This window comes from Suricata suricatta, chromosome 7, assembly GCF_006229205.1.
Source record: "Suricata suricatta isolate VVHF042 chromosome 7, meerkat_22Aug2017_6uvM2_HiC, whole genome shotgun sequence".
Taxonomy (NCBI): Eukaryota; Metazoa; Chordata; class Mammalia; order Carnivora; family Herpestidae; genus Suricata; species Suricata suricatta.
The window spans coordinates 123252688-123269499 of record NC_043706.1 but is presented as its reverse complement, the minus strand read 5'-3'; the positions used below and the strand labels follow the sequence as shown (position 1 = coordinate 123269499).

Sequence of the window (16812 nt, the reverse complement as noted above, 5' to 3'; positions counted from 1 at the left end):
GGTATTTTTCTAGCCTTAAACTTTGTGGGCAATGATATATTCCAAGATGAGGCTGAAAATATGAATGCCATTTACAGTTTATCAAAGTGCCAGGGGAGTACCTGAAGGTCACTGTCAAGGTTTTCTGGTTCCCTCCTTTGGGTAAAACATGGCTTCTATTTGAACCCCTTACCTCTGTTGAGTCATACTTGGTTGTTCAAGTCCTTTTTGATCAGATGCTTTCTTAAACTCTGACAAAAACTGAGATTCAGGATATTTGCTGTGTGCTAACATTGTGTTCACTATTGAAGTCTATGTGCCATACTGATCCAGGGACTAAATCAAGATGTGCTCTTCATTTGCTGAGGTTGTATACCTCTACATGGATTCATAAGTCAGTTTCCTCACTCTGTAAAAATTTTCTAGAGAGGAGATATAATTGATTACTTCAGCTGCTCAGTTATTAGAGGTGGATAGGTCCCATCTGGTTAGGTTATATGATATGTACTGGGCCTTTCCTTAATTTCTTTTTCAGGGAAATATATTGTGAGTAGACCTCATTTAGGGAAACTGAAGACATTTTCCCCCCACACCTGAGAATCAGTTGTAGCATGAGATATGGAGTGCAATTCAAATTTTTAGTTGTGCATTCATTACTTTTGGTATTTATTTCCATTGACATGTAGGGGTTCTACTGTGAGAGATGGATTTTCCTTCAGGAAAGGTTAGCTTGTTTGATGCATACTTATGAAATAAGTATTTTATGATTTGTTTTCTTCATTCTCTTTATTTACATAATCCAAAATTAACATTGGCCTTTATGATAATCTTGGCACATCTAGGAGGAGCAAAAGGAAAATTGGAGAAGGAATCATTACCTTATTGATGTATACCTGTAGCAACCAAAGAATAAACATAAGCACTGAAAAGATAAAAACTTCAGGAAACAGAACATTGGAATTTTCACTTCGTTGTTGTATTTCTTATTATAGTAGAGTAGCCAAATAGTCCTCCTTTGGTTTTATCCTCTAAATATTTAGTTAGAATAAATACTTAAAATAGATTGGCAAGAACTTACCATAATAACTTTGAGGAATAGAATAGAGGGAACTGAAATGAAGGGGAAGAAAAATCAGAATTGGAATATAAAAATAAAAATGTATCACAACTAAGAAAATTAAAAAAATTATTTGAATTAGTTATAATTAATGTAAGAGTTGTATTCATTTCATGCATACAATATAATGATTCAACAGCTCTATACATAACTCTGTCCTCATTGTGGTAAGTGTATTAAGTCCTTTCGTTTATTTCACCCACCCCCCACCTGCCTCCCCTCTGGTAACCATCAGTTTGTTCTTTATAGGTTAAGAGTCTGTTTTTTGGTTTGTCTCTTTTTTTCTTGGATTATTTGTTTCCTTAGTTTCCACATATGAAACTATATGTGGAATTTGTGTGTGTGTGTGTGTGTGTGTGTGTGAAACTATATGGTCTATGTCCTTCTCAGACTTATTTAACTTAGCATTATACCTTCTAGATGCATTCATTTGCAAATGGAAAGGTTTCCTTCTTTTTTATGGCTCAGTGGAAGTCCATTTTGAATATATATCACATCTTCTTTATCTATTCATCTATTGATGGACATGTGGGTTGCTTCCGTATCATGGCTTTTGTAAACAATGCTATTATAAACATGGGGTGCATATATCTTTTCACATTAGTGTTTTCATTTTCTTTAGTAAATACCTTGTTGTGAAGTTACTGGACCATATGGTAGTTATATTTTTAATTTTTTGGACAAACTTCCATACTGTTTTCCATAGAGGCTGCACCGGCTAGCATTTTCAACAGCTAGGGTTGAGGGTTCCTTTTTCTCCATATCTTCATCAACACTTATTGTTTCCTGTGGTTTTGATTTTAGCCATTCTGACAGATGCGGGGTGATATCTCATTGTGGTTTTGATTTGTCTTTCCCTGATGATTAGTGATGCTGATCATCTTTTCTTGTGTCTGTTGGACATCTGGATGTTTTCTTTGGAGAAATGTCTATTCATGTCTTTTGCCTATTATTTAATTGGATTATTTGTGGATTTTTTGTTTGAGTTTTATCAGTTTTTTTATATTTTGGATACTAACTTTTTATCGGATATGTCATTTGCAAATACCACATTCCATAGGTTGTCTTTTAGTTCATAGTTTCCTTTGCTATGCAGATGCTTTTTATCTTGATGTAGCCCCAATAGTTTATTTTTGATTTTGTTTCCCTTGCCTTAGGAGACATTTTTAGGAAAATGTTGCTATGGATGATGTCAGAGAAATTACTGACTGTGTTCTCTTCTAGGATTTTTATGGTTTCAGGTCTCACATTTAGGTCTTTAATCCATTTTGAGTTTATTTTTATGCATTGTGTGAGAAAGTGGTCCACTTTCTTTCTTTTGCATGTAGCTGTCCCACTTTCTCAACACCCTTTTTTGAAGAAACTGTCTTTTGCTCATTGCATATTCTTGTCTCCTTTGTTGAAGATTAATTAACCATATAATCATGGGTTTATTTCTGAGCTTTTTGTTCTGTACCTTCGATCTATGTGTTCTTTTTGTGCCAGTAACATACTGTATTGATTACTACAGCTTTGTAGTATATTTAGAAATTTGGGATTTTGATACCTCCAGTTTTGTTCTTCTTTTTCAAGATTGCCTTGGGTATTTGGGGTTTTTTGGGGTCATACACATTTTAGGATTATTTGTTCTTGTTCTATGAAAAATGCTGTTGGTATTTTGATAAGGATTGCATCAAATCTGTAATTGATTTGTGTAGTATGGATATTTTAACCATATTTGTTCTTCCTGTTCATGAGCATGGAATATCTTGTTGTTTGTTGTGTGGTCTTCAATTTCTTTCATCAGTATTATATAGTTTTCACAGTACAGGTCTTTCACCTCCTTGGTTAAGTTTATTCCTAAGTACGTTGTTTTTTTGGAGGGTTTTGTTTTTTGGGGGTTTTTTGGTGTAAGAAACCAGATAAGAAATAAAAGGTATCCAAATTGGAAAGAAAGAAGTAAAATTTCACAATTTTCAGATAACACGATACTGCATATAGAAAACCCTACCTCTACTATGAAGACTGATAAATGAATTCAGTAAGGACACAAAATCAACATACAGAAATTTATTGTGTTTCTAAAAAGAAAAATACATTGCATTTCTATATGCGAATAATGAAGAGACAGAAAGAGAAATTAAGAAGAGTATTTTTAACTATACAAAACATCGAATTGGCTCTACCTTTTTTTAAAAAACACCTTTCTGCCAGAGAAGTAATAACTGTGGAGATAGGATTGCCATGTCGCCATGGGCTTCCTTGGTGAAATTTTGGTATGATGAACCTAAGGGTGTACCTCCATTGGCTGTCAATGAGAGAGCTAGCCTTGCTTTAGAGAAGATGATCACATAATGTGACTTAAAATATTAACTTAAAAATTTTTTTATTATAAGAACGTAAACTTGATAATGGAAAACAGCTTATGCTGGAAAATGGTTGAGACTTTAAAATATATTTTTGTTTTAAATACTAAATGATGCACTACTTTTAGAAATCAATTATTTTGACAACTAATTTGGCTCCCATTTACTCATTTTGGAAAAGTTAAGTTTTTTATTGAATTTATTTTCTGTAAAAATTGATAATTCAATGGGAACATTGGTTTTTAGTTACTGTGATTTATGTTTTTTTGATGATTATTTTGAAAGCAGGGATGATAAATTTCTTCACTCATTCCAAGTTCAATATTATTTATTTTTCCATTTTCATTCCTTTCAATCAGTTTCTGCAATAAGGCCAGATTAATAAAAATTCAATAAGAGGAAGTAGTGTGGACAGTGGGAAATAATTGACTTGAAAGTGTGAAGACTTGAACAATAGACCAAAGCTATCATAATGACCTGTAAGCCCTTAAGCAGGTCTTTTGATGTCTCTGGTTCTCATCTCTTTCTTCTGTTAGTTGGATGATGGACTAGATGAATTCTAAAATATTTAACCGTACTTAGCTCTCTCTGTATGATTTAGAATAGACTGAAAAATTAAGGGTCACAGAAGAGGAGAGTTATACCTTTGTTCCTAAACCAAGTTAGTCAGAAATGTCTTACTTGATGTCAAATACATGGTCAAGAAAACAAATCTCTGTTACAACTGTGATCTTGGAAAATGTGACATGTGCTTAGGAACACATGTGGGGAGACTCTTATATTGCCAATGCCATATGATCACAGTCCAGATGCAGGGTATGGACTAGAGAGCACTATTCAATACTGAATCATCAAAGATTAAATTATGTTCAGGAGACTGTAATTAACTCAAGAGGAAGGCTAATGTACTTTGGAAAATAATCACTTGCAGATGTTAAAATAAAAAATTTTTGCTCTGTGGTCTTTACCTAACCAAAAGGTTGTATTAACTAGAACACCTTACTCCTTAAGCAATCCCATGAACTAACATTTCACCACACTACAAGAATATGCAGCTAGAAACTGAAATGATAGAGGCTTAGATTTTTATTTCTTCAGACAAATGTTTTTATCTCCCAACCTAATATTGTTGGGACTTTTGTACCTGATACTGTGTACTTTTGTATATTATCATGCGTAGTTTTCTTTAAAGATTTACTCAGTATCATATCTTCTCTAAACGTTTCCTAATTCTCTTGATAAGATTGATCACTCTCTCTTTTACAGTCTCACTATACTGTGTTTATATTTATGTCAAGGCACCTAGAACACTTTGTTGAACTTAGTGCTCGCCAATGTCTCCCTGCTAGGCTCTGAAATCTTAAATAGAGAGCATCCCTTTTTCTTTTTGTCTTTTGTAAATGGCCCATTTTCTGGCACACAGTAGGTATCAATAAATGCTCCAAAGTGTCAGAAGATAGTCAAAACACCTAGTTAAGAAGGCTTAAGTTACAATCACTAATTCACATGTACCTACTTTTTAGGTTGTTTTTAGCCCTTTTAATTTACACAGTGTTTTATTTTGTATCTTATCTGCTCCAACACCAACTACCTGCTGCCGAGAAGCAGCAATAGACCACAGATAGCTGGGCTCATTTTGAAAAGCAGTTTCTAGAACCAGAACCCTAACTGAAAGGACAAAATCGGCAAATTTGACTCAGTTTGCCCTCAATTCCTCTTGTGGGGACTCTATTTTCCCACACACATCTTTTTGACTTCTCAGAGCCTCTGCCTTGCCCCAGTAATGAATTGCCCCATGTTCCAAGCATTGCCACCTTTTCCCATTCCTAGTTGAATCTGTTTAATCTTTTGTCTTTTTGTTTACATTCCAAACCTAGCTCTAAGCATCACCTTCATTTCCAGACTCTTTCCAAAAATCTAAGCTTATAGTCATTATGCTGATCAAAGTGTGTGTTGTGTGTGTGTGTGTGTTTGTGGTATCATCACAAATACACACCTGTGTCTGCCTTCTCTACCACGACATGTCTTATTTTGCCACTCCAGACACTCCAAAGTGGAACAAGGCATCCATCTAGAGCCTTTTTTTATAGTGGGGAAAACATGCCCCTCTTCAAAACCTTGGGTGGAATTAAAGTGCATCTTGAACATGCATTTCTCTTGAAGTACCCATCTTTAGTCACTATTATGGAATTTCCTCTACTACTATTAAATATAAGTATCTCTTCTCTAGAGTGTGAAGAGCTGTGTTCATTTTTTTAAACATGTCATATTTAAACACTACTTTTAAATGAGAAATATAAGGATCATATCTTGTTTCCAGTCCTGTTTGCCATTTTTTCATAGAGTTGATGCAGATAATAATCAATTTTCATTGTGACAATTCTCATCTAAAGTGAAACTGTTTTATCTTATCAACTCTTCTACTAAAATTACGGTCTTCTGCACATTTGTTTAACCGCAGAATAAAAATCAAGAATGATGGAAGGTACTTACATTTTCACAAGAAGTTTGCCAGTGAAACCTTTGGCAAGATTCACCTAAAGTCACATTAAGCCATTAAGCCATAACTTGTCTTAAACAAGTGTGGAAGAATAGAGAATTGAAATAATAAAGAATCCAACAACACTGGATATTTTAAAACATATCTATCTATCTATCTACCTATCTATCTATCTATCTATCTATCTATCTATCTATCGATCATCTATCTATTATCCATTATCATAGCTATCATAGCTCAATGTATTCCTTGCTTAGCTTAGTGACAATAGCTTGTAAACATCCAAGAATAAATATTTGATGCTAAGGGTTTTTTTTTTAAGACTCGAAAGGTAGAGAAACCACTGGGATAGAAAAAAAATAATGTTCAAACTTTCCAAGTGTCTGTTACAAACTGGAGATGGGGGAATTGGAAAATATCTTTAAGGAACTCTTCTTTAACCCAGCAGGTGACAGAAAAATCAGTCTGTACTTCGTTAGTAAAGTGAAAGATAATTTTCACCCCATATTTAGGAATGAATTTTAAACGACTTGAGGATATTTAGCAAGCTCTGTTAAACTATTTCCTGAAATAAAATTGTTAGTTTTATTAAATATTAAACTTTTGCTGCTTGATGATTTCTTGTGAGTGGAATAACCTAAAAGTAAAGTTAAAGAAATGAACATCTCTTCTCATTTATTCCATTATTTAAGAGTATACTGTGTGAACTCCTGATTTCTAGGCAACATAAACATAAGTTGTCACACCACAATCTCCAGAGCTATTTGAGGAAAGATATTTCTTACATTTTGGTAGAGAAACTGAGGCACAAAAACCCACTGAAAATTAATGAAACAATAATTTCCTGAGATGGTTATCTTCCTGTCTTTAATGTAATAGGAGTAACTGATTGCAACAACATTGTGTCTAATTTGCAACGACATTATTTGTGTAAAATCTTTGAAGTTAGTTTCCTATCTTTCATGTTACTATCATCCAGTTCTTTGCTTTAGAATCACACTCATTAACTGGAAGTTTCTGTAAGGTAAAATATAAGTTCAATATCAATGCCATTGATTTTTGGTTCTCCCAAGGAAAACCAAGCATTGAACGGGTCATGAGTTTTAAGTCATGAGACAAAAAGAAATTTTGAATCTTCTTATTGCGTGAAAAGAGGGATCTTCTTCTTCTTTAATCTAAGATTCCAGATACATGCACATGCCATGAGAGAAGTGTTTTCTATGTCCAGTAGCCATAGTCCTGGAAAGTACGCCTGAAAGAGCAGAGTCAGAACTGGAAAGGCTGCCCTGTGACAGCTTGTCTGAGAAATACTGGAGCCCCATTCGCCTATGGAGGCTGTTGGCAAGATGATTTCCGAGAGTGGGAGTGGATGGCTGCCTCTCTATCGTTGAAACTCAGTGGGAAGGACTGGGTGTCAGTGCTGGCCTTTGGAGGGTTATGTTCCCCTTTTCCCTTTTTACCTCAATGACTTGGATTGCCGATCACAGGGAGTCACTGAATACTGCAGTTATTGCTCCATATAAATAGCTGTATCTGTAGAATCTTGGCCCATTTATGTCGTGGGTGAATTTTGCTCAGGGTGCAAAATAGCTCAGTGATTTATTATATTTTTTTTTTCCCTGAGGGATGCCATGCTTTACTTTAGATTAGGTCATATTGCCAAAGTATAATGTTGTTGTTGTTGTTTTAGCACTTTAACTTCCCTCCCCCAGAGGTGTTATTTGGTTTGTCAAAAATATATAGAATTTACATGTCTTATAGAATATGTCTTTTATTATATGTCTTATAGAATATGTATGTCCTTTTTTTTTTGGTGTTTAATCAATCACGCTCTTTGGCTTTGATGAAGCTTTCAGTTTTGAGAGTAGTAGAGTTTGTCAGGTGTCATTTTAAGTGCCAGAAAATGGCTGATTTGAGGCAAGAAGAACATGGTTTTAAAAAGAAAATAAATCTAGCATGTGCTTAATAATTTGTCCTTTGCAGGAACAGAATCTTATCTGACCACCCACATTCATCTGGCTGCTGACAAGGTTCTTGCTTCAATGGCAGAAGCTATTTTTGTACCTTTTGTGTCTTTTGAGGAACCGAGTGGGCCTGCTCGCTAATAATGATTCATGTCTCTAAGTGCACAGGGTGTCCTGAAGCGCTACCGCAGTGATGTGCAGAGGGGGCGGGGAGGAGCAAGCAAACTACTTCCTTTAAGCACTTTGAAGCTCCCATGAAGTGGGACTGGATTTAGGCACTTTTGCCATGTCTTGGATCTGCAGTCCTTCCTATGAGACAGTAACTTGTCTGGAAGAAAAAACAATATTGTAAAAAATGAACAAATATACAATAACCATCTAAGGGTAGTGTGACAGTCTTTTTATGTGGACCTTGTATACTGGGAGATAAGCCCTCTTAAGAAGGTTCATTGATTAATCTATTTGGAGTAAGTAGTTTGACTGATTTTCCATGTATGTCTTTGGATCAGAGCTGGGTAAATATTAATTCTAAGTATGAGAAAGTTCCTTTCTTTATTTCTTGTTAAGGCTCAGGATTTTACTTTGGTTGCTTTTGGCTTCCTAGTTCAGAAATTAATTTTAGCACAGAACATAACATTGCTGAAATAAACTATAGAAAAGAATTCGCTGCGAGGTTATCTGAGACTCCATCCTGTGGAGTTTAGCAGCTGATGCACCAAGAGTAGTTTTCTGAGAATCTCAGTTTTAAGGCAGAACTGTGCCAGGCACCCCCATGGCATAACTTCTGGTTCTAATATGTTAAGTTATAGCTCTATCGTTATTTTCCTGATTCCCTCCACTTTTACTAGTATAGGCAATTCTTTTTTTTAAATTAAAAAATTTTTTTAATGTTTATTCATTTTTCAGAGAGACAGAGCATGAGTGGGGAAAGAGCAGAGAGAGAGGGAGACACAGAAACTGAAGCAGGCTCCAGGCTCTGAGCTGTCAGCACAGAGCCCAATGTAGGGCTTGAGCTCCAGAACCAAGAGATCATGACCTGAACTGAAGCCAGACGCTTAACCAACTAAGATACCCTTTAATTTTTTTTGATGCTTTCTATTTTAATATTTTGAGACAAAGCACGAGCAAGGGAGGAACAGAGAGCGGGAGATGCAGAATCCAAAGCAGGCTCCAGGCTCAGTCCGTGCAGAACCCGATGTGGGGCTCAAACTCATAAACGATGAGATCATAACCTGATCCGAAGTCAGACGCTCAAGCTACTGAGCCACCCAGGCGCCCTGGCAATTCTCTTTTAATACAAGTACTTATTCAAAAGATTTAAACTATATTAGAAGAAAGGAAATTTTTTTCTTCCAAAAAAAAATGTCTTCTGGAGAAACCCACTTCCTAATTTTCTTTCCTCAAGGAAAGCAGTTTCTATGAATGAAAAATAAACATGCCTACTAAGTTGACAAGCACCATCATTTAAAAAATCTTCTTGTTCACCTTTTAGATCCCCAGATGTTATGCATGAGTTCCTGTGGGGAGAGTCGGCACCATGGAAGACATAGATGGTTGTGAGACAGTTTTTTGATATGTGGATAACAGGTTAATAACTAAAACTTACTATTTTATTCTCATTGTTTTTGCATTGAACTTGAAAGGCACTTTTGGCCCACTGTGTACCCATATGTAAACCAACTTTGTCATTAAATCTGGGAGGAAACAGCGTACATGCCATTTAGAGAGAAAAGTGTTGTGAAGGTTTTGTCTTGTTTTCCAAACCAGTTTTAATTATAATTCCTTTAATTGAGATAGCCTCATTTAAGAGCATTTTTTTCTGGCAACATTTACTTTCATGTAAAATTTTACTTAGTGAACCCTAATTACTTTGGCTGTATAATGGGGAAAACAAAATCACGACTGTGAAAAAAAATTGCAAAAAAACTTTAGAACAAAATATTGAAAGTAGCAGGCTACAGTCAAAAGAAGTTATAAATACCTTGACTGAATATGCAAACTATGCAAATATCTGCAATCATGCCCTCAGTGTAGCCAGTGTGGAAAAAATCTAGTTCAGTTTTCCATTAGGTTTTAAATATCAAATTGGATTTTAATGTATGTCAAGTTAGAGGGTGATCATCAACATATTTTTACTTTTCTCCAAGAGTTCTCTGGATTGCTTGGCAGGGATTTTTATAATATACAGTACCCTCCTCATATTGGCAGTTTGCTTATTTTAGAGACAACTTAGGTAGTTATGGGGATTTTTACTAATAAAAGAAGCATTTATAATGAATTTGGCTCTCAGGATGGTGCCTTTTTTTAATCATCCTGTGGAAATAAATCTGTATTCAGCTGGACTCTGGCAATGGTCATGGTTTTTTTTTGTAGATCCTTCTTTCCCTTATCCAGTCCCTTGTGGTAGCGATTTGTGGAACCATCACTGTGCTCTGAGATGCTTGTGTATTTATTAAAATATTTGGTAACTGATCTCTGGCATTTTAAAAGCAAATAAATGGAAATGGTCTCTAAAATGTAATTCAGTAATTACTATTTTAAGATGTATATATTTGTTTACAAGCATAATACCCCCCAATTCTCAAGGAAGGGCCACATGACCATTTTAACTTTTCTAAATGTTTTATTATTAACATTTTGGAAGTAGAGCGGTCGTGTTTGTTACCGGTCATGTTATAGCGTTATTATTTAGGATGTTATTATTTAATGCTCTCTTGACTTTTGCCACCACTCAAGTAATGATTAATTTCCTGAGGTAAAGCTTTTTTCTAAGATAGTGTTTTTCTAAGCAAAAGATCCCGGATTGACAACCGTGGATACTGTGAGCCTTTATTCATCTACAGAGCAGGCTTGCCTTCCTGCCAATCCCACCCAGCTGTTATCCTGAAGAGACCTCTGTGGAGGTCTATGCGGGAGGCTATTGCTGGCCCTTCCTTTCAAGGCCTGTCTGAGGAAATTAGTTAACTGGGTGCCAAATTTATTTGAGGAGGACTGTGAAGAGTAGCCAAAGGAGACGGCACGCTTTTAGAAAAATGGCTGCTCTTCCGTGGAATAGCCATACAGAGGATGATATCTTTTTCAACACCGTCCCCCTCTGAAAAATGTGCTGAAGCTGCCAGACAATGCTTGTCTTGACTGCCTGAAAGACTCCTACGGGCTGGGGCACCATCCACAGGAAACCCCAGAGTCGTAGCCTCCAACAAAATAGCTCACTGCTTTCGTAGCACTCAAAGTCATTGGGAAAATTTTAACTGTGAATGCAAAATTGTGTTTGGAATATCTGTCTTTGTTGGCAATGGATGCCAAAAATGACTCTGCGTGGGTTTGGTTACCATAAAAAGAAATCTCACAGAATGAAATAACTTGATTGGGTTTATTTGGTTTTTTTAATAGGAGGATTGCTCTAATATTACATTTTTAAACATATCAATTGATTGGGAAAACTGGAAATGTATACTTTTCACATATAGTTAGGGGATATGAAAAATGAAATGTATCTACATGGTGACAAAGAAGTAATGTAGGATGATTAGCCACATTACTATGGATTTTATAACACCAAGTAGATCTATATTGAGAAAATGCAACTAAAGCTACAGGTTTGTACAAGGGTGCATTTGATGGGTTGTAATAAAATTATGAAACTAAAATAGCCCAAAGAAACTATTTCCCTATTACTTAGCATTTAAACAATAAAAGACAAGCTCCGGAATTTGCTGTTGTTGGTAGACTTAGATTGCTTCATAAAAGGATCACTCACCTAACAAAAAAAGACAAATGTGTTTGTCGCATCTTGGATTCAACTTTGAAAGCTTTAAGATTTTAAAAGCAAATTTCTTCTCCCTGATTGTAAGCTGAGGAAATCAGTAAAGAGACTTTGGAACACTCCTAAAACCTGTTTGGCTTTGAAGAAACAAACATGCTATGCCCAGTGAAAGATCTAGGGTGCACCCAATTTTCACTGCAGATTTTTTCCCGTTTCCAAGATAAAGGAGGTGTAGACAAGAGATTAATGGGAAAAGTCCACATTTTTAATGGTTCATGAATACGGATCAGTATATTCCTCAGAAGACCCATCACTCATGTTTTCTCCCTTCTTTTTTTCTCCATTTGCCTCAGAAACCACAAAAGGAAAGTGATTTTATGGATAGCAGTTAGTTGAAGCCTCTCCAAGGCTGCTATTGAAGAGAAATACTATATTCTCAAATATGTTTGAAATCTGATGTAAAAGGTTCAGGTGAAATAGGAATAACTTCCAATTCCCTGGTGATATTCTTAGGCTTTTCATTGAAGTAAATAGGTAGACATTGAGGTCCAGAGGGATGGGGACCAGAGGGATCAGTCCTCAGTGTGCTGACATCCTGGCACTTCTGGCTCAGACACAGACAGGAGTTCTTCCTGTATCACCAGGAGGAGGAAACATGGCTCAAGTGATCTTCCAGTTTCATGATAAAAATGCTAGGACAGCTTAGGTAGGCTTGTCTTAGAAGTTGAAGAAGTTTTCCTGACAGAAGTGATTTGCATCATTGAGTCAATGTAATTTTTTACTGAGATCAAAGTTTTAAATTTAAAATTTTTTCTGCAGAATAAATGCTATCAGAATATAAGATGATTCTAATGTGAATATCGTTACTTTTTTTAAAGTAAAACAGTAGATTTGACTTTTTCTGATGAGGCTCTTTTTCTGAAATTTAAATCCCACAATTAACGAAATGTCGTAGATAATTTTGGTTCTGGCCATTAAACATCAGCTTTTGAATCTTACATGTGTCACTTTTCTTCATCTTCTGGTCCATTCTTTTTCATTTTTTTAATGTTTATTTAATTTTTAGGGAGAGGCAGAGTGTGAGTAGGGGAGGGGCAGAGAGAGAGGGAGACCCAAAAACCTGAAGCAGGCTCCAGGCTCTGAGCTGTCAGTACAGAGCCTAATGCGGGGCTTGAATCCATAAAACTGTGAGATTATGTCCTGAGCTGAAGTTGGATGCTTAACTTCCAACTTCCGGTTCATTCTTTAATGGCAAAATTTTATTGCCTTTGTATGAATTTAGTTTGGTGCATCTCTTTTTTTTAGAATATGTTCGTAATGAATAAGAATTGTGTATGAGTTTAGGGTGTAATGGTTATAATTATTTACTATAAACTGCAGAAATCAAATCTGCCTGATTTATAAAGATATTGCCTCCTTGCTAAATGAAAACATTATCGTTTATTTAATTACTAAATATGTTACCCCAGTCCTGTTTTTCGCAAAATTTTATGTAATTATTTAACTTAAAGTCTGCGTTCTAAGCAAAATTACAGATTCTGTGTAAACCAGTGAATGGGAAGTGACCACAGGCCTCATCGTCACTTGTCAGGCTCTTACTTTCTTAAAAAGGGATGCTGTCTAAGGAACCAAATAAAACAATTGTTTGTCATAATAGTTTATCATGTTTTCACAGGAGCTGTCCTCATAGTACTGTTTTAATGCTTTAATATACAGATTTTGTACATAATTTAAATTACGGATTTGTGTGACTTCTAGGAAGTGGCATTTTTGAGGTCACTTTCTATACACCAGCCATGCAGAACTCATATATTATCCCAGGACCATGAAAAATTTAAGCATTGGAAATATTGAAGTTAAGTGACAGTGTCTAGGAAAAAGTATTATTGAAGATGTATTATTTTAAATTATGATAAAACTGACTGGCAGAAGTGATAGGGGACGTGAGAGCCAAAGCTGGGTTTGATTCTGGTTCTGACCATCACCCTCTCTAAGGCTTCCCCTCCACTGTAAAAAGGTAGAATACACACCACATAGGGCTGTCGTGAAGATCAGATAAGGTCACATATATGAAGCTCTGTCCCAGTATTTGGCATCATATAGTAAGTACACAATAAACAACAAGCGCTATCATTGTTATTACTGAAAAGGGATCTACATACACAGGTCAATATCATGGCAAAATATTACATATGAAAAGCAACTTAGAAATTATTCAGTTCAGGGACGCCTGGGTGACTCAGTCAGTGAAGCATCTGACTTTGGCTCAAATCATGATCTCATGGTTTGAGCCTACGTAGGGCTCTGTGCTGACAGCTCGGAGCCTAGAACCTGCTTCAGATTCTGTCTCTCTCGTTCTCTGCCCCTCCCCGACTCGTATGTATGCTCTCTCTCACTCTCTTAAAAATTTGTTTTAAAAAGAAAAAGGAAATTATTCAATTCAAGCTCTGACTCCTAGTGAAGGAAAGATGCAAAATATTCCTGTCCTGAATTGAAAATACACTGTACTTCCATTTTAGAGGGTGCTATTCTCCTTTACAAGGCTCACAGCAGCTGTGTCCACATGAACCTTAAATATACAGTTAATTAAACAAAAAATTCAGTCAATTTGGGTTTGACATTATGCATTCTTCTTGTTAGTACAGTTGTTGTACCTGACCAAAGTTAATTTGCATTACAGTATTATAAAGGCATCACTTCTTTCAGCTTTTGCCTTTTTCTAAAAATTTATTTACATATTTTGAGAGAATGAGCACATGCCTGAGCGGGGGAGGGGCAGAGAGCAAGCTAGAGACACAGAATCTCAAGCAGGCTCCTGTGACAGCAGGAAGCCCCTCACGGCTCCTTGATCTCAGGAACTGTGAGACCATGACCTGAGCCGAAATTAAGAGTCAGCCTCTTAACTGAGCCACCCAGACACCCCTCAGTTTTTTTCTTTACTTAATAATAATTTTTTTGATGTTTATTTATTTTTGAGAGAGAGAGGCAGAGCACAGCAGGCAAGGGGCAGAGAGAGAAAGAGACAGACTCTGAAGCAGGTTCTAGGCTCTGAGCTGTCAGCACAGAGCCAGACGCAGGGCTCAAACTCAGGAACCGCAAGATCATGACCTGAGCCAAAGTCAGACACTTAAGGGACTGAGCCACCCAGGCACCCCTCAATTTTCTTTTTATTACCTATAAAGGAATGCATAGGAAGATCACTGTGGGGGGTGGGAGGAACTCAATCCAATAGTAAAATTTTCCAGCAAACCAAAGTTACTGCTTGTTGTTTAGTTTTTTCAGCTACTGCTTTATAAATGTGTGGCTCTTAGCAGAAGGAACTTTTGATTACAGATGTCTTGCTGCAAAGATATGGGAGCTACTGATTTCTCACCCAAAAGTCTTAAGGTTCCCATGGGAACTCCCACGTTCTTTCCCTTTCCGAAGTGCACCTCACACCTAAGTGCATACACCTAAGATGCCATCACACCATCGCAGCAGTGGTCTGTATTAGCAGGCAAATTGGACATGGAAGTAAGACCAGTACAGAAAGAAAAATCACCAAAAGTCATAAGGTGAAAAGCAGAAATTTCTTTTCTGCCCCTTCTTCTGACTCCCTGATTCTACTTCTGAACTGAAGTTAAAAGCTGTTTGACATCCCTGCAGAAATTTTCTGTTTATCGCCTGTTTCTCTTTTACACTCATGGGATTATTAAATGCATCTTAGGGTGCAATGAGGTTTTTTGGGTTTGGGTTTTTTTTAAGTTTTTGTTTTGTTTTTTTTGTTTTGTTTTGTTTTTTTGTAAAACTCAATATTGCTATCTTCTGGATGAGTTCCTATATTGACACTGCTGTGCTTTATCTTTTCAAATGGCTGAGGTCTCTGATGGAGCCATAACGTATTCTAGCAGTCCTTGTACACGTATCTTTGTGCACATGTGCAGGTACATGTCTAACGATAAATTTCTGGCAATGGAATTTCTGGGCCAAAGGGCATGTGCTTTCGTACTTTGAGAAGCACCATCACATTGCCTATCAAGGAAACATCTGAACTTTCATCATAAGTGACACAGTCGAGCATTGAAGTTCTCAGAATCCTCTGGGTATGATATTGGCCATTTGCTTATGGAAGATGAGTATTCAGTTAAGATCTAATTGTTTCCAAGTTGTCACATTTCTCTGAGCTATTTACAGCCTTTGGAGGACTCCTTTGTTTGTTGGGATGTAAATTTAAATGTGCAAAAATAAAAACACCCTACTCTTCTCAACTTTTTAATATCGAAGGGTTCAGAACCAGAACCAGGCTAATTGTGTTAAGAAAATGATGTTTTGATATAATAATTTTATATATTAGAAAATATTACTCTAAAGCTTTTATAATTTTTTCTCTCTATTTTTGGATGCATTACTGCTCTAGTGTGTTGTGTTCAAAGCAGTCACTTATTAATTTCTTTTTAGGGCACATAGTATTGTAAGCTCTACACATATGAACTTTAATTTGACTTCTATGTACAGCTGTATTAAGGTTTAATGGAACAGTTTTTCCTAACTGCCTTTATTTTCTACCCAGGAAGCGTCAAGACAATCATGTCCTTGAGAATGCTAAACCATTCAGGTAATCATTACATTTTTTTAAATTTTATTTTTATGTTTTTTATTTATTTTTGAGAGACAGAGAGAGAGCACGCGAGCAGGGGAGGGTCAGACAGAGAGGGAGACACAGAATCTGAAGCAGGCTCCAGGCTCTGAGCTAGCTGTCAGCACAGAGCCCGATGTGGGGCTCGAACCCAAGAAACATGAGATCATGACCTGAGCCGAAGCCAGAGGCTTAACCGACTGAGCCACCCAGGCGCCCCTCATTACATTTTTAAACTATCCAAAAACATGTTTTGTTTTTTACATTATGAAGGCTTTATAATCGTTTATTTGGATGCACTTTCCCACTTTTTCCAAAGTTCTGGGACAGTCTTTGACTCTTATGGCTTTAGTCTAGCTCTCCTAATCACTGCTTTTAAACTGCAAAATATATCTGAATGGTATGTTAATATAAATATGGATGTATTTATAATATATTTAAACATTAAATATATATTAAAATGTATTTACATATGATATATAAGATGTTTAAATACCTTAATATATATTTAACATTTAAATATATT

At 36.1% G+C, this 16812-nt stretch overlaps 1 protein-coding gene across 5 annotated transcripts in view; it reads left to right on the top strand.

Annotated features, from left to right (window-relative positions):
* The window catches only part of HIVEP2 (human immunodeficiency virus type I enhancer binding protein 2), a 199385-nt gene that overhangs the window by 157374 nt on the left and 25199 nt on the right, over positions 1-16812 (top strand). For 4 of the 5 annotated variants that reach the window (XM_029943766.1, XM_029943769.1, XM_029943767.1 and 1 more), the window contains 2 exons: positions 9398-9492; positions 16221-16265. The gene's annotated coding sequence lies outside the window, so the exon portion shown is untranslated. The remainder of the gene's footprint in view (positions 1-9397; positions 9493-16220; positions 16266-16812) is intronic. The other variant, XM_029943770.1, reaches the window with a different exon arrangement.